The sequence below is a fragment of the Medicago sativa genome, chromosome 6, assembly GCF_051527215.1.
Source record: "Medicago sativa cultivar Bolivia chromosome 6, Bolivia_mono, whole genome shotgun sequence".
NCBI classification, from domain to species: Eukaryota; Viridiplantae; Streptophyta; class Magnoliopsida; order Fabales; family Fabaceae; genus Medicago; species Medicago sativa.
The window spans coordinates 38,558,928-38,582,956 of NC_140754.1; the positions used below are offsets into that span (position 1 = coordinate 38,558,928).

General features: G+C 36.2%; 1 long non-coding RNA gene across 1 annotated transcript; it reads right to left on the reverse strand.

The window, feature by feature from the left end:
- Positions 1 to 3,120: 3,120 nt before the first annotated feature.
- LOC146915005 (uncharacterized) lies at positions 3,121 to 6,104 on the reverse strand. The gene is made up of 2 exons (XR_015013224.1): positions 5,784 to 6,104; positions 3,121 to 3,394 (listed from the first exon to the last, which is right to left on the reverse strand). It is a non-coding gene; the product is annotated as an uncharacterized LOC146915005 (long non-coding RNA).
- Between the last annotated feature and the right edge of the window lie 17,925 nt (positions 6,105 to 24,029).

Below are 24,029 nucleotides of genomic sequence, written 5' to 3' on the forward strand. Positions count from 1 at the left end.
CTTCTGACAAAGATACTTAAGCTTCTCTTCATAAGTTTTACAAATGAAGTCAAATCCTCTAAGTTCTTCTTCAGAAGCTTTCAGATCCAATAGAGTTGATTCTTGTTGTTTCAATAACTCAACATATTTTTCTTTTAAATCTTTCAACTCATTAGTTCTCAGTTCAAAATGTGTAAGGAGTTCATTAGTTCTCTGGGAATTTTAGAATATACCTCATTTTCATCTTCAGAGTCTGAGTCAGGATCTGCTTCTGAAGTCTCAGTAGCCACTAACCCCATGGCTACCTTAGTGTCTTCTTCAGCTTCTTCCTTTTCAGACCCAGATTCACTATCCAAATTTCCCAGGTTGCCATTAAACTCATCTTAATCTGCTTTGTGAATTTATCCTTATGTTGAAGATTGATTTCTTTGACTTATCCTTTGATTTCTACTTCTGAAGATCAGGGCAATCAGCAACGAAATGTCCAGTGTAACACCCTGTTTTCCCAACATAAAAATTTCATAAATAAATCAAAGTTTTTCAACATAAACGGAATGTCACATTTCTTTTCATAAAATCATAAACAGAATAATTAATTATTTATCCTTCAAAATTCAACAACGTATCATTTAATACTTCGCAGCGGAATTATTCAACATCTAAAATGATCTTTGGCATAAGGGCCTCAACATAAAGTCTCATAAAACTTAGTTCGCTAATAATTCATGAAAACTTCTTAAAGTAATACGTAAGTAACAGAAAGCAACAACAAAATTCCCATCCCGTTACATATCAGAGCACCTAGGACACACTTGTGAGAGAGTCCACTCAACATAATTGAGAAAAAGCTCCAGGGCATCAAGCCCTCAACATAATTGAGCAAAAGCTTCAGGGCATCAAGCCTTCAACGTGTTGAGTAAAGGCTCCAAGGCATCAAGCCCTCAACTTGAATGAGTATGCATGGACTCAACATCTTGCAACTTGAAAGATCATGAACATCACATGTGACTCCAACAATTTGGACAACATCTTACAACTTTACAACTTAGACCGACATTTACAACTTTATGATATTAATAGTCAACAACAGCAGAACAGCAGCATATAACAATTCTTATATATCATATCACCATTAAAGAATGAACCACATCAACATAAACATCGTAAGTAATACATATAGTGCATATACGATTATATATAGCATCAGTAACATCATTGAATCATCTTATAACAACTTCACAGGTCATCATTAATATTATATTCAAACATCAACAATTCATCAACACCCCGTTTTCCCAACATAAAAATTTCATAAATAAATCAGAGTTTTTCAACATAAATGGAATGTCACATTTCTTTTCATAAAATCATAAACAGAATAATTAACTATTTGTCCTTCAAAATTCAACAACGTATCATTTAATACTTCGCAGCGGAATTATTCAACATCTAAAATAATCTTTGGCACAAGGGCCTCAACATAAAGTCTCATAAAACTTAGTTCGATAATAATTCATGAAAACTTCTTAAAGTAATACGTAAGTAACAGAAAGCAACACCAAAATTCCCATCCCGTTACATATCTGAGCACCTAGGACACACTTGTGAGAGAGTCCACTCACGACCGCGACTAATCTTGGTTACCTGCAAGTTACCCATACGAAGAGCAACATTTTCAAGCAGAAGGGGTGAGATTTCACATTCAATAACAATAAGCATATAATTCATCATTTACATTTAACAACATAAACATCATCAACATATCATAACAATAGTCATGTAGCATCGTAACATCATCATAATCAACTTAACAACATCAACTTCATAAATCAACTTAACAACTTGACTCGATCATGCAACTTCAACTCGACTATGCAACTTCAACTTCTTAAATTATCTCGACAATGCAAATGCATGAGGTACCAATCCAGGGCATCAAGCCCTCAACATATTTGAGCGTAAAAAGGCTCCCAAGGCGTCAAGCCCTCAACATAATTGAGCAAAAGCTCCAGGGCATCAAGCCCACAACATAATTGAGCAAAAGCTTCAGGGCATCAAGCCCTCAACGTGAATGAGTATGCATGGACTCAACATCTTACAACTTGAAAGATCATGAACATCACATGTGACTCCAACAATTTGGACAACATCTTACAACTTTACAACTTAGACCGACATTTACAACTTTACGATATTAATAGTCAACAACAGCAGAACAACAGCATATAACAATTCTTATATATCATATCAGCATTAAACAATGAACCACATCAACATCAACATCGTAAGTAATACATATAGTGCATATACGATTATATATAACATCAGTAACATCATTGAATCATCTTATAACAACTTCACAGATCATCATTAATACTATATTCAAACATCAAGAATTCATCAACACCCCGTTTTTCCAACATAAAAATTTCATAAATAAATCAGAGTTTTTCAACATAAATGGAATGTCACATTTCTTTTCATAAAATCATAAACGAAATAATTAACTATTTGTCCTTCAAAATTCAACAACGTATCATTTAATACTTCGCAGCGGAATTATTCAACATCTAAAATAATCTTTGGCACAAGGGCCTCAACATTAAGTTTCATAAAATTTAGTTCGATAATAATTCATGAAAACTTCTTAAAGTAATACGTAAGTAACAGAAAGCAACAACAAAATTCCCATCCCGTTACATATCAGAGCACCTAGGACACACTTGTGAGAGAGTCCACTCACGACCGCGACTAATCTTGGTTACCTGCAAGTTACCCATACGAAGAGCAACATTTTCAAGCAGAAGGGGTGAGATTTCACATTCAATAATAATAAGCATATAATTCATCATTTACATTTAACAACATAAACATCATCAACATATCATAACAATAGTCATGTAGCATCGTAACATCATCATAATCAACTTAACAACATCAACTTCATAAATCAACTTAACAACTTGACTCGATAATGCAACTTCAACTCAACTATGCAACTTCAACTTCTTAAATTATCTCGACAATGCAAATGCATGAGGTACCAATCCAGGGCATCAAGTTTAACACCCTATTTCTATTAAGCGGTAAAACGCGCGAATACATCAGAAATATTCTAGAAATAGATGCTACGTCTCCAAATAAACCACAATTCATACATGCATAAAGATCATGTTATACTACATAGCAGCGGAACAACATATAATTCATAAACAATCTCTGGATATCCAAACTAAATACAAATGTATCATCCAAATCTCAAATAACAGAATATCTCAACTCCAAATACATAGTTAAATAAAACAACATGCAAGAACTACCCTAGATCAGAGCCCTAATCTAGACACTTGCATGTAAAGAGAGGAACTCCACTCCTCGGCATCAACAAGCAACAACTAAGCATCCTGCACGCCGTCTACCCATCCATACAGAGAGGTAGGCGGTCCACCACAGACCACTGAGGGTTAGCATTACATCATCATAATCCATAAAAGATTTAAACAAGAACCTTGGAAATGAAAGATATATTCAAGAATACAAAATAACAAATCATACATGTATTCACAGTATTCATGATTCTCATACCATTCAAACCATTCCATATCATCATTCCAAGTTCATATCAATCAGTGTATCATACACGTATCACATATACATAACCCTCCCTCCTAGAACACTAGCATCACATGATCATTATTATCCCTCATCACTTACATTTCAAGCTTTCACATTATTATCATAGCATAGCATACATATTCAACCTCTAATCAAGTCATCAACAAAAGCTCATCATTTATCAACATCAATCAATGAAAACATTACTCACTTCATTACTCATCTAGCATGCTTATCTCAACAAGTACAATTTGTCATATCGAAGTTATAAGCAAGCCATCATCATTAACAAAGAACATCACCACATCATATATGTATAGATGCATATACAAATCTCACCTCATCATTATTATTAAAATAACCATCATCAATTGATTCACCAAGTGTATAAGCACAAACAATTAAGACATGCAATTAGAGCATAATACAATTATTCACAACCCTCCACAATATTCACCAATGTACATATACACCAATCCACATAATCACAACATTCACCAAATTTCACCAACACACAAATTCACCAAGTCACATATTCATTTATGACACGACTCATCAATTAATCAAATGCATATGATGCTCTAGACTCTTCTCTAGATGCATGTGGTACCAAACTCCTCCAAGGTCGTCACCTTATGATGCAACAAAAACATCATTATCAACGGCTATAATCAACGGCAATATGGATATAACATCCGACACGACATATGATGCATGAACATATGACTCAATCCACAATGCATATGTTCACCACGATTCAACGGCTATAATCAACGGCTATAAGTCAACGGCTATAATCATCATCCAACTATATCATATAGTTCATATCTCCACATAGTTCCTTACATTCCAACTAAAAGAACAATCACAACATATGATCACAAACATCATATTCATCACCTAACAACCATTCATACATCATATCATAATCATATCAATCTAATCATAGAGGGTTCATAAGAAATTGGCCCTCAATGATCATTTTCAATCAAGTTCGTCTCAAAAATCACAATATTGAAAATAATTGAGCACCTAAGCCAAAACCAAGTAAACGAGTTCAATTGCCTATGCCATGTATCCTCTCAAGTCACTTGTGCGTGCAGTAGAGGCTACGTAAGCATTTCATCGGCCAAATAGGACGAATTCATGAAAATCACGAAGTTCGTCTCACTTTATCACTTTTCAAGAAATTTTCCATTTTCTAAGTAAAACAAGTTAAATCCCTCACATCATAGTTTAAATACTACTAAACACCTTAATTGAACTCATAAAATATAAGTTTGAAAGTTTGGAAACAATCCATACGGTTTGGGTCGACTTAGAAATAGTTATGCGGATTTTTCGTAAAATTTCACCAAGACCACCTTGGAGTATTTGCCTCATAACTCAAAAACCAAGAATCATTTTCAAGTCAAACCAAAGCCATTGGAAAGCTAACAAAATTATCTACAACTTTCATGTTTACACCGAAAACCAATTCAAAATAGAAACGAGGGAAAGAGACGCAAGAATGCGAAACAGGGGATGCTGCCGCTGTGCAGCTCGCCGTGGCGAGTAAATCTACTCGCGAGGCGAGTAAGCATCACCGAAAGCACCTCCTGCTCGCCTCCAACTCGCCTCCCACTCGCTGTGGCGAGTTGGGACAGTCCTGTTACGAGAAAAACTCACTTTTTCACCCCAAAACCCCAATTTTGACTTCCCAAAGCTCAAATTTGATCCCAAAGTTTGTTTAAACATTTCTAAACATGAAAAGACACCCAATTCCATATAAAATTTGCCCCAAAACATTCTCCTAACAAAAATCACCATTTGACCCATTTTCATCAAACTTCAAACAAAACAACACAAAGTCATATCAAACTCTCCAATTATGATTACCCAATGTTTTAATCATCAACAACAACATCTATCAACAACAACAGCAGCTAAACATCATGAATTCACCAACAATTCATCACAACAACATCTCATATCACCATTTTTGGGCAAAAATGCAAAGTATACATATAACCACAACTTAAGCATGTAATTTCATCATCAACAACTCAATTAACATTCAAATTACATACTCAAACATTGCATCAAAACATGAACACGAATTTGAAAGCAATTAGGTTTAATTCAACAATTTCACAAAAATGGGTAAAGAGAAAAAGATGTGAATTATGGTTGAAATCTAACCCTCTTACCTCTAGCACCAAGATTCTCTAACCCAAGCTTCAATTTAGCTCCTAGATGATGAATCCCTCTTGCCTCTAACCATTGCACTTGTTCTTCTCTCTAGCCCCTATCTCTTCTCTTCTCAAATGAAAAATGAAATGAAAATGTTGTAACCCTATCTCTTCTCACTAACATTAGTTTATAAAGGCTCACTTAATGGGCTTATCTCACAAACCTTAATGGGCCTAACCCATTTCTAATTCAACCTCAAAAATGTTACTACTCACTTACCGGTAAAATATAACACTAACGGTCACTTAACGGTAATTAAAATATTTACTACACCCTCTCTAGTAACTTGGTAAAATAATACTCTTACTAGGCACTAAAAAAAAATAATAACTTTCTGCAAAATTACAAAATTGCCACTGCCCTCAAATGACCAAAACGCCCCTAAGTTCACAATGACTAAAATACCCTTCTACACCGAATTCTACGATTCCCAACCAAAAATACACACAGAGGCAAATAATCACATAAGAGCACATATAACACACATAAATAAATAATAAAATAAAACTAGCGAAAATCGGGCTGTTACATCAAGCCCTCAACATATTTGAGCGTAAAAAGGCTCCCAAGGCGTCAAGTGTAACAGCCCGATTTTCGCTAGTTATATTTTATTATTTATTTATGTGTGTTATATGTGCTCATGTGTGATTATTTGCCTCTGTGTGTATTTTTAGTTGGGAATTGTAGGATTCGGTGTTAGAAGGGTATTTTAGTCATTTTGGACGTAGGGGCATTTTGGTCATTTTAAGAGTAAGGGTAATTTTGTAATTTTGTTGAGGATTGTTTTTAGTGCTTAGTGAGAGTTGTTATTTTACTAAGTTACTAGAGAGTGTAGTAATTATTTTATATTATTTTATTTACCGGTAAGTGACCGTTAGTGATATATTTTACCGTTAAGTGAGTAGTAACATTTGGGGTTAGAATAGAAATGAGTTAGGCTCATTAAGGTTTGTGAGATAAGCCCAATTGGATAGAGCATATATAAACTCTAGTTGTTGGTGAAAATTAGGTTTTACAAACATTTATCATTTCATTTCATTTCATTTGAGAGAAGAGATAGAGATAGAGAGAAGAAAGGGTTTGAAGAGATTGAAGAGGAAGGCTAGAGCTAGAAGAGAGATTCATCATCTAGGAGCTAAATTGAAGCTTGGGTTAGAGAATCTTGGTGCTAGAGGTAAGAGGGTTAGAATTCAACCATAATTCATAACTTTTTCTTTTACCCATTTTTATGAAATTGATGAATTGATTTTAATTGGTGAAAATTTGTGCATGATTATTGTTGTTATGTTTGAGAACATGATTTGTATGATAATTGTGTTGTTGTTGTTGAATTTGTAAGTCAAAATAGATAGACATGAACATGATATGTTTTTGTATGAATTGGTGATGAGTTTGTTGTTGTTGTTGATGAAATTGCATGTTCATGATATTTATAAATGGGTATATTGTGAATTGTGCATAAATTAATGAATTGTGACATGTTGTTGTTGATTTGTGGTTGAATTCATGTTTAATAAAGTCGTGGTTGAATTGGATATGTTGTTGTTGTTGATTTGTTCCATGGGTATTCCATTTGTGAAGTTGTTGTTCGGATTGGTGAAATTTGTGCTAAGTTGTTCATGTGAAGGACCAAAATGAACTTTTCAATTATGAAGATGTTGACTGAGTCTTTGATGTTGTTGAATGAATTGAACTTGGTAGGATTTTTGTTTTCATGTTGTGATTTTGTTAGTCGAGTCGTTTGGGAGAAAACGAGATTTTCGTGTGAAAATTCGAGTGTTAACCGTTTTGAAAATGAGTGTGATGTGAGGTTTTGGAAAATGATTTTGGGATGGTTGAAACTTGAATTTTTATGTAGATTATGATAGAGCTAAGTTTCAAGAGCGCGTAGGCGAAAACGGCATCGAAAACGGGTTAACGGTTTGGATTTTACGCGTGAAAACGTGAAAATTGGAAAATCTGATGATGTCTGTCAGGCAGAAATCGGACTCCGATTTTTGGCATCGGGCTACGATTTTGACCAGGTTTTGGAGTGTTTTGACACGAAAAAAATCGGACTACGATGGGTAAAAATCGGACTACGATTTTGCCTGATCAGAAACTTTAAAAATGCATTTTTCTTCAACCAAATTGTTTCCAAACCTATTCCTAAGTGTAGGAACTTTATCCTAATCATCTAGGGGGCGTTTTTATGAAAGAAATAACTTTGTTTAAAGGGTTTAATGAGTTAACTTGTTTTGCCTTGAAAATTGAATTCTTTTGTAAAAACGATAAAGTGAGACGAACTCTGTGTTTTCATGAATTCATCGTATTTGGCCGATGAAATGCTTATGTAACCTCTACTGCACATATATGTGAATTGTGAGAATACATGGCATAGGCAATTGAGCTTGTTTGCTTGGTTTTGACTTAAATGTTCAATTACTTGTAATATTTTGACTTTGGGAGACGAACTTGATTAAAAATGATTTTGAGAGCCAATTGTTTATCAACTTGTTTTTTGGAATAGCTTATTATGGTTATGAAATGGTGTATGAATGGTTGTGGAGTGATGAACATGATGTTTGTGATCATATGTCGTAGTTGTTCCTTATTTTGGATTGTAAAGAGTTATGTGGAAATGTGGCTACTATATATTGATTTATGTGGAGATGATTGGTGATGTATATGTGTGTGACAACTATATGTTGCTTGTATTGTGAATGTTGTTGGTGACTGTATATATATTATGTAGTGGTGAATTGTTGATGATTACATATATACAAATATTGGTGATGTTGAGGTGAATTGTTTGTGTGAACATATGCATTGTAGTTGAGTCATATGTTCATGCATACATGACTGATGGTGGTGGATTTTATATCCAATTGAGGTGATTACGATGTTTTTGTTGCATCGAAGGTGACGACCTTGAGGTGTTTTGGTACCACATGCATCTAGATGAGTCTAGAGCCATTGCATAAACCGTTGGTGAATTGAATTGCATGGAGATGTGTTTGGTGATTGATTTGCTAATTGCAATTATGGATTGAATTGTTAATTGTTGATTGACAAGGTGAAGTTGTGATATGTGTATGATACACTTGTTGATATGAACTTGGAATGATGGTAATGAATGATATGAATGTTGTGGATACTTGTGAGTATGTGTATAATTTAGCAAACATTATGCTTAAATATATCTTTCATTCCAATGTTCTTACTATTTTCTTATATGGATTATGATGATGTAATGCTAACCCTCAGTGGTTTACCACCTACCTTTCCGTATGGACGGGTAAATGGAGTGCAGGATGCTTAGTTTGTTTGCTTGATGATGCCGAGGAGTGGAGTTCCTCTTTTTATGCAAGTGTCTAGATTAGGGCTCTGATCTAGGGTAGTTCTTGCATGTTGTTTTATTTGACTATGTATTTTGGAGTTGAGTTGGTACTTGTTGTTTGAGATTTGGAGAATACATTTGTATTTTGTTGAGACCTGGAGATGTTTTATGATTATATGTATGTTCCGCTGCTATGTTATGTAAACATGATCTTTATGCATGTATGAATTGTGGTTTATTCGAAGACGTAGCATCTATTTTGTATATTCGCGCGTTTTACCGCTTATTAGAAATAAGGTGTTACATCAAGCCCTCAACATAATTGAGCAAAAGCTCCAGGGCATCAAGCCCTCAACATAATTTAGCAAAAGCTTCAGGGCATCAAGCCCTCAACTTGAATGAGTATGCATGGACTCAACATCTTACAACTTGAAAGATCATGAACATCACATGTGACTCCAACAATTTGGACAACATCTTACAACTTTACAACTTAGAACGACATTTACAACTTTATGATATTAATAGTCAACAACAACAGAACAGCAGCATAAAACAATTCTTATATATCATATCAGCATTAAAGAATGAACCACATCAACATAAACATCGTAAGTAATACATATAGTGCATATACGATTATATATAGCATCAGTAACATCATTGAATCATCTTATAACAACTTCACAGATCATCATTAATATTATATTCAAACATCAACAATTCATCAACACCTCGTTTTCCCAACATAAAAATTTCATAAATAAATCAGAGTTTTTCAACATAAATGGAATGTCACATTTCTTTTCATAAAATCATAAACAGAATAATTAACTATTTGTCCTTCAAAATTCAACAACGCATCATTTAATACTTCGCAGCGGAATTATTCAACATCTAAAATAATCTTTGGCACAAGGGCCTCAACATAAAGTCTCTTAAATCTTAGTTCGATAATAATTCATGAAAACTTCTAAAAGTAATACGTAAGTAACAGAAAGCAACACCAAAATTCTCATCCCGTTACATATCTGAGCACCTAGGACACACTTGTGAGAGAGTCCACTCACGACCGCTGTAACACCCTATTTCTAATAAGCAGTAAAACGCGCGAATATACAACCATATTCTAGAAATAGATGCTACGTCTTCAAATAAACCACAATACATACATGCATAAAGATCATGTCACATCACATAGCAGCGGAACATATACATATAATCCATAAACATATCTGGATCTTCAAACTAAATAAAAATGTATTCTACAAACTCCAAATAACAAAATAGCTCAACAATTCCAAAGTATAAAGTCAAATAACAACATGCAAAGACTATCCTAGATCAGAGCCCTAATCTAGACTCTTGCATGAAAAAGAGGACTCCACTCCTCGGCATCAACAAGCAACACTAAGCATTCTGCACTCCATCTACCCGTCCATACGGAAAGGTAGGTGGTAAACCACTGAGGGTTAGCATTACATCATCATAATCCATATAAGATTAACAAGAATTTTGAAGATGAAAGATATAATCAAGGATAAAGAATGGCAATCCATACATAATTCTACAATATTCACAACATATAAATATCCCAAGATCATTCAATTTCATCATACCAAGTTCATGTCCACAAGTGTATCTTACACATATCACAACCTCACCTTGTCAATCAACAATTAACAATTCAATCCGCAAGTACAATTAGCAATAATCAACCATCAAACACATCTTAATGCAATTCAATCCACCAACAGTCTATGCAATGTCTCTAGACTCATCTAGATGCATGTGGTACCAAAACACCTCAAGGTCGTCACCTTTGATGCAACAAAAACATCGTAATCACCTCCATTGGATATAAATCCACCACCATCAGTCATGTATGCATGAACATATGACCCAACTACAATGCATATGTTCACACAACAATAATCACCTCACCATCACCAATACTTGTATATATGCAATCATTAACAATTCCTCACCACATATCATATATACAATTTCCAACAACATCCAAAAATCACACAACATGAAGTTGTCACATAAACACACCACTAATCATCCTCACATAACATATAATAACTCTCCATAAAGGATTCACAATCAATTGATTCACAAAAGTCATCTTTAGTCAAGTTCGTCTTTCCAAGTCATAAATTAAAATTAATTGAACATTTGAGTCAAAACCAAGTAAACAAGCTCAATTGCCTATGCCTAGTATTCTCACAATTCACATATGTGTGCAGTAGAGGTTTCATAAGCATTTCATTGGCCAAATGCGACGAATTCACGAAAACTCAAAGTTCGTCTCATTTTATCACTTTTCACAAAATTTTCCATTTTCAAAGCAAAAAAAGTTCAAACTTGATGGAACCAATCACAACCATTTTTTAGAAATCATATAAACATTATACAACTCTAATCCCACTTCAATTTCCGAAGAAAACGGGTTTTTGGAAAAATCAAAGTTTGGACCGTTTTTACAAAAGTTAGACGATTTTCACGGATTCAAGTCCAAACCAAATCAAATCATGTTCCAGTAGGATTAAAGGTGTAAACAGAGGTTAATTATGTCCAAAGAAACATTTTAGAAGTATCGGATTGGTCCCCAAGTGCTCGAAAACAAAAATCAAAAATTGCTGAACTGAGGCTAGGACGCGAAAGCGTCCTCTGCACGCTTAAGCGTTCTAGTTCCAGAACTCCTGGAACAGCACGCTTTTGGGACGCTTCTGGGACGCTGATGGGATGCTTAAGCGTCCTAAGCACGCGAAAGCGTCCTACATCAGATTCCCAGAACTCAGTTACGGGTTCTAACCCATTTTCATCCCAAAATCCAATTTTCAATCCCCCAAATCACCAAAACAAGTTCCAGAAAGTGTTTATAGGTCAAAATAGGTTCAATACACTTAAACACATACAAGTTTTGGAATTAAATCACCAACATAACAAAATTCACCAAATTATCACCACTTTCTCAACTTTCAACAATAATACAAAATCTCCTCATCAATTCATCAATCTTCATACCCAAAGCACCAATCCAACAACAACATGTTCCAAATCAAGAACAACAACTAATGAACACAAATTCATGCATAATTCAACACTACAACATCAATTCTCATCAAACTTGCTCAAGAACACAAAGCACCAACAACTATGCATTTAACCATGTTAATTCACATACTAACATGCAATTATCATATAAATCATGTTCTCAAACATAACAACAATAATTATGCACGAATTTTACAACAATTATATTCAATTCATCAATTTTACAAAAATGGGTAAAGAGAAAAAAATATGAATTATGGTTGAAACCTAACCCTCTTACCTCTAACACCAAGATTCTTTAACCCAAGCCTCAATTGAGCTCCTAGATGATGAATCCCCTCTTCAAGCTCTAACCCTTGATCTTGTTGTTGCCTCTAGTCTCTATCTCTTCTCTTCCCAAATGAAATGAATAATGTTTGTAAAACCTAGTTTTACCAACAACTAGAGTTTATATACTAGCTCTACTCAATTGGGCTTATTTCTTAAACCTTAATGGGCCTAACCCATCTCTATTCTAACACTCAAAATGTCACTACTCACTTAATGGTAATTAAAATAATTACTACCCTCTCTCTAGTAACTTGGTAAAATAATAATTCTCACTAAACACTAAAAATAACTTTCTGCAAAATTACAAAATTGCCACTGCCCTCAAAATGACCAAAATGCCCCTAAGTCCAAAATGACTAAAATACCCTTCTAACACCGAATTCTACGATTCCCAACCAAAAATACACACAGAGGCAAATAATCACATAAGAGCACACATAACACACATAATTAAATAATAAAATAAAACTAGCGAAAATCGGGCTGTTACAACTCTCCCCCACTAAAAAGAATTTTCGCCCTCGAAAATTACCTGAAGGAAACAACTCTGGATACGCAACCCTCATCCTACTCTCCGATTCCCAAGTGGCACTCTCGCCAATCGGTCCAACCCAAATCACTTTAACCAAAACGACCTCCTTGCCATGCAAACGTTTCACTTCACGATCCTCAATCCTCACTGGCCAAGTCTCAACGGTCAAATTATCCCTTACTTCCAAATCATCCACTTGAATCACATGAGACGCATCATACACATACTTCCGCAACTGAGATACATGAAACACATCATGAAGATTCGACAAAGATGGTGGTAACGCAATCCGATACGCTACAACCCCTACCTTATCAACAATCTCAAACGGTCCAACAAAACGAGGAGTCAACTTCCGACACTTCAAAGCACGTCCAACACCAGTTACAGGATTCACTCTCAAAAACATATGATCACCAACCTGAAACTCAAGGTCTTTCCTCCTCTTATCATGATAACTCTTCTGCCTACTCTGAGACGCTCTCATCTTCTCTTGGATCATCTTAACCTTCTTGGTCGTCTCTTGCACAACTTCCGGTCCTAACAAAGCACTTTCTCCTGACTCATACCAACACAAAGGAGTTCTACACCTCCGACCATACAAAGCCTCAAACGGTGCCATCCCGATACTAGAATGAAAACTGTTGTTGTAAGTGAACTTAATCAACGGTAAACATTCAATCCAACTGACACCTTGCTCCAACACACAAGCTCTCAACAAATCTTCCAAACTCTGAATAGTCCTCTCTGTCTGACCATCAGTCTGGGGATGATAAGCAGAACTCAACCTCAACTTAGTTCCCAAAGCATCTTGCAAGCTCTCCTAAAACTTAGAAGTAAACCTCGGATCCCGATCCGACACAATACTAGAAGGAACACCATGCAATCTAACAATCTGCTCAATGTAGATCTCAGCCAACTTAGCCACAGACATACCGGTCTTAATAGGAACAACATGTGCCGACTTCGTCAACCGATCAACAATCACCCAAATAGAATCAAAACCCTTAGCAGTCTTCGGCAATGCTCCAACAAAGTCCATTGATATACTATCCCATTTCCACTCTGGCACAAACAACGGTTGCATCAAACCTGATGGCTTCTGATGTTCAATCTTAGATTTCTGACAAACCAGACAAGCATACACAAACTCTGCGATCTCTTTCTTCATTCCAGGCCACCAAAACAACTTCTTCAAATCCTGATACATCTTAGTCGCTCCGGGATGAATACTCAAACTACTTCTGTGCCCTTCTTCCAAAATCTGCCTCTTAAGCTCAAGAACACTTGGTACACAAACACGATCACGAAACATCAAAACACCGTTCTCATCCAACCTGAAGTCTCCACCCTTACCTTGGTTAACCAACACCACTCGATCTACAAGTTCCAAATCCTCCTTCTGACCATTCTTGATCTCCTCCAAAATATTACTTGTTAACTTCAACATTCCCAACCTCACACCATTCGGTGTGAACTCACTAACCAAACTCAAATCTCGAAACTGCTCAATCAACTCTAACTCTTTAACCATCAAAGAAGACATATGCAACGACTTCCTACTCAAAGCATCAGCAACAACATTAGCCTTTCCAGGGTGATAACTCAACTGGAAATCAAAATCCTTAAGATACTCCAACCACCTTCTCTGCCTCATATTCAACTCCTTCTGGTCAAACAGATACTTCAAACTCTTATGATCACTGAACACCTCAAACTTAGAACCATACAGATAATGCCTCCAAATCTTCAATACATACACCACGGCCGCTAATTCCAAGTCATGAGTCGGATAATTCTTCTCATGCACTTTCAACTGCCTCGAAGCATAAGCCACAACCTGACGATTCTGCATAAGCACACCACCAAGACCCATCTTAGAAGCATCACAATACACAACAAACGATTCCTTCGGATTCGGCAAAATCAACACTGGAGCTGACGTCAACCTCTTCTTCAACTCTTGGAAACTCTTCTCACACTTAGCATCCCAAACATAAGCTTGTCCTTTCCGAGTCAACTGCGTCAATGGCAACGCCAACTTAGAGAATCCCTCAATGAACCTCCGATAATAACCTGCCAATCCAAGGAAGCTTCTAACCTCAAAAACAGACTTAGGTGATTCCCACCGCAACACTGCCTCAACCTTCGACGGATCCACGGCAATACCACCTTTAGAAATCACATGACCAAGGAAACTCACTTCCCGCAACCAAAACTCACACTTCGACAACTTAGCAAACAACTTATTCTCCTTCAAGACTCCCAACACAATCCTCAAATGCTCGGCATGTTCTTCTTCAGACTTCGAATATACCAAAATATCATCTATAAACACCACCACAAAACGGTCCAGAAAAGGATGAAATATCCTATTCATGTATTCCATGAAGACACCTGGCGCATTAGACACTCCAAATGGCATCACAGAATACTCATAGTGTCCATACCTCGTTCTGAACGCAGTTTTGGATATATCTTTCGCCTTCACTCTAATCTGATGATATCCTGATCTCAAATCAATCTTGCTGAACACTTCTGCACCAACCAACTGGTCCATCAAATCATCAATCCTCGGAAGCGGATACCGATTCTTGATTGTCACCTTGTTCAACTGCCGATAATCCACACACAACCTCATGCTTCCATCTTTCTTCTTAACCAACAACACAGGAGCTCCCCACGGAGAAACACTCGGCCTGATAAACTGTTTCTCTAATAACTCTTCCAACTGCTTCTTCAACTCTCCCAACTCTGATGCAGACATCCGATACGGCGCAATCGAAATAGGACTCGTTCCAGGCACCAAATCAATTACAAACTCAACCTCTCTCTCCGGTGGTAACTCGGTAATGTCGTCCGGAAAAACTTCTGGAAATTCTTGCACTACCGGCAAATCACCAACTCCTTTCTCACTACTCTCCTTCAAGGAAGCAAACATCATGAACACACAAGCTTCGCCATCCAAAGACTTCTTCACTTGCTCCGCGGTTAAGAACCTTCCGCCTTCTTCAGCTACCGGTTTAGAAAACGTTACACTCTTGGTCAAACAATTAATGTTAACACCAAAAGTCAACATCCAATCCATACCAAAAATTACGTCCATATGCTTCAACGGAAGACACACAAGATCCAACTCAAAGTCAACATTACCAAAACTAACAGGACACTTAGCACACACTAAAGAAGTAGTCACTGAACCACTAGCCGGGGTATCGATAACCATCCCTCGAGACAACAGAGTCACAACCAAACCCAAACGCTCAACACAACTCGCCGCGATAAAAGAATGAGTAGCACCAGTATCAATAATTGCAATCAAAGGAGTACTATTGATAAAACACATACCTCGGATGAGATTATCAGGATTCTCCACCTCTTCCGCATTCAATGCAAACACCTTCCCCGCCGCCTTCTTCGGCTGGATACACTTAGTACTGATATGCCCTTTCTCACCACAATTGTAGCAAGTGATCTCCTTCTTGCACTCTGCAGCCTTGTGACCTGCTTCTCCACACTTGTAGCACTTCTCACCACTCTTGCAATCATTAGCAAAATGACCCAATGTGCCACACTTGTAGCACCTCACCTCAGCAACATTCACCTTAGAGCCTCCACCAGATTCTCTCTTCTTGCCTTTGTCTTTGTTGTACGGCTTCCCAAATCCATGCCCCTTTCCTTTCTTCTCATTTTGAGCCTTGTAGTGATTAACCTTAGCCCTCCCAGCATCATCAAACATACGGCACTTATGAACCAAAGTATCAAAATCACGGATCTCCTGAATACACATATACTGATAGATGTCGGGCCTCAAGCCGCTCTCGAACTTCACACACTTGGAAACCATAGCATCCTCCGCATTGATGTACGGGCAAAACCTCGAAAGCTCCTCAAACTTCGCCGCATACTCAGCCACCGAACGGTTCTCTTGCTTCAAGTTCAAGAATTCCACTTCCTTCTTGGTCCTCAAATCCTCAGGAAAATACTTCCTCAAAAACTCAGTCTTGAACCTAGTCCAAGTCACAGCTCCACCAGCCTCAAGCCTTCCCTTAGCATTGGTCCACCAATACTCAGCCTCCTCTGCAAGCATATGAGTAGCCAACCTGACCTTCTGGTCCTCACTAGTCACCATAGCACGGAAGATCCTCTCCATGGTCTGCACCCAACTCTGAGCTCCATCCGGGTCATATCTACCCTTGAACGTCGGCGGACTGTTTTGCAAGAAACGATCCAACCTTCGCTCCTCAGCCTCACCAGGATCACGATGACCAACTGCCGCCTGCTCATTAGCCTGAGCCAACACCTGAGCCATCGAAGCCAAAGCCTGAGCAATTGCCGCATCATCTCTACCACCAGCCATCTCACTTCTACACAAAACCAACCAACAGATAAGAACAACAGCGCAACAACACAAGAACAAGTACCGAAGGTAACTTATTACCATTCGCATACTAACAGGGTAAATCAACATACACTAGTCTACTAGTCCAGACAAGACTGACCACGGCTCTGATACCAACTTGTAACAACCTATTTCTAATAAGCAGTAAAACGCGCGAATATACAACCATATTCTAGAAATAGATGCTACGTCTTCAAATAAACCACAATACATACATGCATAAAGATCATGTCACATCACATAGCAGCGGAACATATACATATAATCCATAAGCATATCTGGATCTTCAAACTAAATACAAATGTATTCTACAAACTCCAAATAACAAAATAGCTCAACAATTCCAAAGTATAAAGTCAAATAACAACATGCAAAGACTATCCTAGATCAGAGCCCTAATCTAGACTCTTGCATGAAAAAGAGGACTCCACTCCTCGGCATCAACAAGCAACACTAAGCATCCTGCACTCCATCTACCCGTCCATACGGAAAGGTAGGTGGTAAACCACTGAGGGTTAGCATTACATCATCATAATCCATATAAGATTAACAAGAATTTTGAAGATGAAAGATATAATCAAGGATAAAGAATGGCAATCCATACATAATTCTACAATATTCACAACATATAAATATCCCAAGATCATTCAATTTCATCATACCAAGTTCATGTCCACAAGTGTATCTTACACATATCACAACCTCACCTTGTCAATCAACAATTAACAATTCAATCCGCAAGTACAATTAGCAATAATCAACCATCAAACACATCTTAATGCAATTCAATCCACCAACAGTCTATGCAATGTCTCTAGACTCATCTAGATGCATGTGGTACCAAAACACCTCAAGGTCGTCACCTTTGATGCAACAAAAACATCGTAATCACCTCCATTGGATATAAATCCACCACCATCAGTCATGTATGCATGAACATATGACCCAACTACAATGCATATGTTCACACAACAATAATCACCTCACCATCACCAATACTTGTATATATGCAATCATTAACAATTCCTCACCACATATCATATATACAATTTCCAACAACATCCAAAAATCACACAACATGAAGTTGTCACATAAACACACCACTAATCATCCTCACATAACATATAATAACTCTCCATAAAGGATTCACAATCAATTGATTCACAAAAGTCATCTTTAGTCAAGTTCGTCTTTCCAAGTCATAAATTAAAATTAATTGAACATTTGAGTCAAAACCAAGTAAACAAGCTCAATTGCCTATGCCTAGTATTCTCACAATTCACATATGTGTGCAGTAGAGGTTTCATAAGCATTTCATTGGCCAAATGCGACGAATTCACGAAAACTCAAAGTTCGTCTCATTTTATCACTTTTCACAAAATTTTCCATTTTCAAAGCAAAAAAAGTTCAAACTTGATGGAACCAATCACAACCATTTTTTAGAAATCATATAAACATTATACAACTCTAATCCCACTTCAATTTCCGAAGTAAACGGGTTTTTGGAAAAATCAACGTTTGGATCGTTTTTACAAAAGTTAGACGATTTTCACGGATTCAAGTCCAAACCAAATCAAATCATGTTCCAGTAGGATTAAAGGTGTAAACAGAGGTTAATTATGTCCAAAGAAACATTTTAGAAGTATCGGATTGGTCCCCAAGTGCTCGAAAACAAAAATCAAAAATTGCTGAACTGAGGCTAGGACGCGAAAGCGTCCTCTGCACGCTTAAGCGTTCTAGTTCCAGAACTCCTGGAACAGCACGCTTTTGGGACGCTTCTGGGACGCTGATGGGATGCTTAAGCGTCCTAAGCACGCGAAAGCATCCTACATCAAATTCCCAGAACTCAGTTACGGGTTCTAACCCATTTTCATCCCAAAATCCAATTTTCAATCCCCCAAATCACCAAAACAAGTTTCAGAAAGTGTTTATAGGTCAAAATAGGTTCAATACACTTAAACACATACAAGTTTTGGAATTAAATCACCAACATAACAAAATTCACCAAATTATCATCACCACTTTCTCAACTTTCAACAATAATACAAAATCTCCTCATCAATTCATCAATCTTCATACCCAAAGCACCAATCCAACAACAACATGTTCCAAATCAAGAACAACAACTAATGAACACAAATTCATGCATAATTCAACACTACAACATCAATTCTCATCAAACTTGCTCAAGAACACAAAGCACCAACAACTATGCATTTAACCATGTTAATTCACATACTAACATGCAATTATCATATAAATCATGTTCTCAAACATAACAACAACAATTATGCACGAATTTTACAACAATTATATTCAATTCATCAATTTTACAAAAATGGGTAAAGAGAAAAAAATATGAATTATGGTTGAAACCTAACCCTCTTACCTCTAACACCAAGATTCTTTAACCCAAGCCTCAATTGAGCTCCTAGATGATGAATCCCCTCTTCAAGCTCTAACCCTTGATCTTGTTGTTGCCTCTAGTCTCTATCTCTTCTCTTCCCAAATGAAATGAATAATGTTTGTAAAACCTAGTTTTACCAACAACTAGAGTTTATATACTAGCTCTACTCAATTGGGCTTATTTCTTAAACCTTAATGGGCCTAACCCATCTCTATTCTAACACTCAAAATGTCACTACTCACTTAATGGTAATTAAAATAATTACTACCCTCTCTCTAGTAACTTGGTAAAATAATAATTCTCACTAAACACTAAAAATAACTTTCTACAAAATTACAAAATTGCCACTGCCCTCAAAATGACCAAAATGCCCCTAAGTCCAAAATGACTAAAATACCCTTCTAACACCGAATTCTACGATTCCCAACCAAAAATACACACAGAGGCAAATAATCACATAAGAGCACACATAACACACATAATTAAATAATAAAATAAAACTAGCGAAAATCGGGCTGTTACAACCGCGACTAATCTTGGTTACCTGCAAGTTACCCATACGAAGAGCAACATTTTCAAGCAGAAGGGGTGAGATTTCCCATTCAATAATAATAATAAGCATATAATTCATCATTTACATTTAACAACATAAACATCATCAACATATCATAACAATAGTCATGTAGCATCGTAACATCATCATAATCAACTTAACAACATCAACTTCATAAATCAACTTGAAAACATCAACTTCATAAATCAACTTAACAACTTGATTCGATAATGCAACTTCAACTCGACTATGCAACTTCAACTTCTTAAATTATCTCAACAATGCAAATGCATGAGGTACCAATCCAGGGCATCAAGCCCTCAACATATTTGAGCGTAAAAAGGCTCCCAATGCGTCAAGCCCTCAACATAATTGAGCAAAAGCTCTAGGGCATCAAGCCCTCAACGTGTTGAGTAAAGGCTCCAAGGCATCAAACCCTCAACTTGAATGAGTATGTATGGACTCAACATCTTACAACTTGAAAGATCATGAACATCACATGTGACTCCAACAATTTGGACAACATCTTACAACTTTACAACTTAGACTGACATTTACAACTTTATGATATTAATAGTCAACAACAGCAGAACAGCAGCATATAACAATTCTTATATATCATATCAGCATTAAAGAATGAACCACATCAACATAAACATCGTAGGTAATACATATAGTGCATATACGATTATATATAGCATCAGCAACATCATTGAATCATCTTATAACAACTTCACAGATCATCATTAATATTATATTCAAACATCAACAATTCATCAACACCCCGTTTTTCCAACATAAAAATTTCATAAATAAATCAGAGTTTTTCAACATAAATGGAATGTCACATTTCTTTTCATAAAATCATAAACGGAATAATTAACTATTTGTCCTTCAAAATTCAACAACGTATCATTTAATACTTCGCAGCGGAATTATTCAACATCTAAAATAATCTTTGGCACAAGGGCCTCAACATAAAGTCTCATAAAACTTAGTTCGATAATAATTCATGAAAACTTCTTAAAGTAATACGTAAGTAACAGAAAGCAACAACAAAATTTCCATCCCGTTACATATCAGAGCACCTAGGACACACTTGTGAGAGAGTCCACTCATGACCGCGACTAATCTTGGTTACCTGCAAGTTACCCATACGAAGAGCAACATTTTCAAGCAGAAGGGGTGAGATTTAACATTCAATAATAATAATAGGGGTTTGCTAGAACACACCCACTGGTTTTTATGTGGGAGTGTTTTAGCAAAGCTACACCTTAGGGTGTAATTAACCACTTTTTAGTTATTTACTTGCTAAAACACTCCCACATAAAAACTAGTGGGTGTGTTCTAGTAAATGCCTATAGGATTTGCTAGAACACACCCACTTGTTTTTGTTAGAAGGTGTGTTATAGCAACATACACCTTAGGGTGTATTTAACCACTTTTTAGTTATTTACTTGCTAAAACACTCCCACGTAAAAACTAGTGGGTGTGTTCTAGCAAACCCCATAATAATAAGCATATAATTCATCATTTACATTTAACAACATAAACATCATCAACATATCATAACAATAGTCATGTAGCATCGAAACATCATCATAATCAACTTAACAACATAAACTTCATAAATCAACTTGAAAACATCAACTTCTTAAATTAACTTAACAACTTGACTCGACAATGCAACTTCAACTCGACTATGCAACTTCAACTTCTTAAATTATCTCAACAATGCAAATGCATGTGGTACCAATCTAAGGCATCAAGCCCTCAACATATTTGAGCATAGAAAGGCGACCAGGGCATCACGCCCTCAACATAATTGAGCAAAAGCTCCAGGGCATCAAGCCCTCAATGTGTTGAGTAAAGGCTTCAGGGCATCAAGCCCTCAACTTGAATGAGTATGCATAGACTCAACATCTTACAACCTGAAACATCATGAACATCACATGTGACTCCAACAATTTGGACAACATCTTACAACTTTACAACTTAGACCGACATTTATAACTTTATGATATTAATAGTCAACAACAACAGAACAGCAACATAAGCAGCTTATAACAGTTCTTATATATCATATCAGCATTAAAGAATGAACCACATCAACATAAACATCGTAAGTAATACATATAGTGCATATACGATTATATATATCATCAGTAACAATATTGAATCATCTTATAACAACTTCACAGATCATCATTAATATTATATTCAAACATCAACAATTCATCATATAACATTGTATTCAAACATCAACAATTCATCATATATCCTTGTATTCAAGTATCAAGAATTCATCATGCATCTTTGTAAGAACATAAATAGTCATGCACATCATATTTTCATGTTAAACCAAGGCTATTGGAAAGATATCACAATTATCAACAACTTTCATGTTTACAACAAAGATCAATTCAAAACAGAAACATATGAACAAAACGCAAAAACATGAAATAGAGAATGAGTTCACTGTGCAATTTCGCTAAGACCTCCTTGGAGTATTTTCATCATAACTCAAAGACCAGACATCATTTTCACGTCAAACCAAAGCCATTGGAAAGCTAACAAAATTATCTAAAACTTTCATGTTTACGCCTAAGACCAATTCTGTACCGATCAATACCAGTTTTCATTTCAAATTCGGAAAAGATGTGCTGAAAGTCCATAAAAATTCACAGTGGCCTACGTGCAGTAATTTGACCATAACTCAAGTTCTATAAATCTTTTTGAAGTCAAACTAACGGCATTAGAAAGTTAACGTCCATACCTACAACTTTCGTGTTTACACCTAAAGCCAATTCAAAACTTAAATGTGTGAAAAAAATGCAAAAACATGGAACAAAGAATGCTGTCAGAGATAACTCTTGGGAAATCTTCATTTTTCATCCCAAAATCCCAATTTTGAATCCCCTAAGCCCAAATTTGGTCCCAAAGTTTGTTTAAACGTTTCTAAACATGAAAAGACACCCAAATCCATATAAAACTTGAATTAAAACACCCTTTCAACAAAAATCACCATTTGACCCATTTTTCATGAAAACCTTCAAGAACAACATAAATTCACTTCAAGCTCTATGATTATGATTACCCATGACATAAATCATTAACAAAAACATATCATAACAATAACAGCAACAAGCAGCCATGAATCATCAACAACAACGTCATATTTCATCAGTTTTGAGTTAAACCTAATTTCTCTAATCATCAAAATCAAACAACAACAACCATGTTAAATCCTAATTTCTATAACATCAAAACTATTAACAACTACAAACTTAAACCCTTTTTCAGAACCATATACTTATGATTAAAGAAGGTTAGTCCCACCCTTACCTTAGATTGATTGATTGCAAGGATTCTACAGACTTCTCTTCTCTGACTCTTATCTTCTCTAGGTTTCTCCTCTTTCTCTAGGTTTCTCATCTTTCTCCTTCTCTCCCAAAACTCTTGTACGCGTTATGTTTTCTAACTTCTACCTCTTACTGACTCTTTAATATTAAAACCTTAATTTCTCTTACACCTCAAAACTACTCTTCTCCTCATAATCTTATTTATTTCTAAATTAAATATATCTCTCCCCCACTT